Raw genomic sequence first — 1,529 nt, 5'->3', positions numbered from 1 at the left:
GTGGGGGAACTTGCACAATCGGTGGCTGACTAAATACTTTTTTGCCCCACTGTATATTCAAAGAGCTGAAGTCCAGTGGGAACAATCTGAGCAAAAGCTGTATTTGAAATGTAAAAATAACAATGATAATAAAATAAAAAGAAATGAGTTTGACAATATAGTGATATTTTGAAATCAACAACACATATGTAGACAACTGACCCTAAAAACTTGTTTAGCACTGAATAATAATATTTAATGACTTTCTTTCTTTTTTTCTTTATGCCTTTATGTCTCTGTTTAGTTTTTTTGTTTTTGTTGTTTTTTTAAGTTGATGATAACTTACATCTGTCCTGTGTGTAGTTATAGTCAATTTGTAAAACCAGCAACAACAAAAAAGCTGTCACTGTAGAGATGAAGAAAACACAAAAGTGTCTTAGACTTTTTATTCTAAGCATTATGTCTGTAAATAACCCCATCAAACAACATATTATTATCAAAACAGGAATCCTGCCTCCCTATAAGTAATTCAAACTGTAAATTGTTTAATGTTTTACGAATAAATTGCTACATTTTACAAGAAGACAAAAGTACTCACAAAGTTTCTTGCAAAGAGCTGTGAGCTCCATGGTTTATTGCTGAAGAAATGCTCGGCCTAAATTCCAACATGGAATAGCACATCTGCCACAATATTATCAGCCCTTCTATGATTATATGATGATAAATATCAAGGTTAAAATCTTGCAGCAATATGGACCAATACATGAGACCCTGATTGTTAGAGACAGAAACACCAGGGGATTGTGGTCACTATAAACGACAACTGGGTGGAGCTGGAACTAACATACACTTCGAAATGTTGCAGTGCTAAAAGTAATACTAAGGTTTCCTTTTCATTTGTGCTGCACTTCTTTTGATGTGTATTGAATTTCTTTGAAAAGCAGCACACTGGGTGAGCAGCCTCCTGGAGAAGTGCAGCACCTGCACCATGAGAACTTGCATCCACCTCTAGCTTGAAAGCACAAGCAAAATCAGCGGCAGCCACCACTGGAGCACTGCACAGCCGGGCTTTGGCTGAGTCAAATGACTCCTGACATCCTGAAGTTCACACAAAAGTGTTGGCAGGACTTGACAAATCAGCCAAAGGAACAACCAACAAAGCCCAACTTGCAGAAGGCAGGGTAGTAGCCACACATACACAAGGGTACACTTGCTCTGGTCCTACTTGGTTTCCTAGACAGTTGACCACAGGTTTGCCAGACTCACATTTTACACGGTTTAAAGTGAAGCATGCACTCTCTAACCTGGTGAAGAATTCCTGCAAAGTGTCCATGTGCTCTGACCATGTTGATGAATAAACTACAATATGTCTGTGAAGGTTCTCAGTCATCCAGGTAATTGTAGTCAAAGGAGTTTGTGAATAAAAGCATCTGGACTTCTTTAAGTTGCTTGAAGACCTTTCACCTCTCATCCGAGAAGTTTCTTCAGTTCTAAGGTCAAATGGTGGGGAGTCCCAGATTTAAACCTAGTGGGAGTATCCCCCCACAGAG

This window comes from Haplochromis burtoni, unplaced genomic scaffold, assembly GCF_018398535.1.
Source record: "Haplochromis burtoni strain Fernald_Lab_line unplaced genomic scaffold, NCSU_Asbu1 Contig_735, whole genome shotgun sequence".
Taxonomy (NCBI): Eukaryota; Metazoa; Chordata; class Actinopteri; order Cichliformes; family Cichlidae; genus Haplochromis; species Haplochromis burtoni.
The sequence above is the reverse complement of the archived record's forward strand: the minus strand, read 5'-3'. Positions refer to the sequence as shown.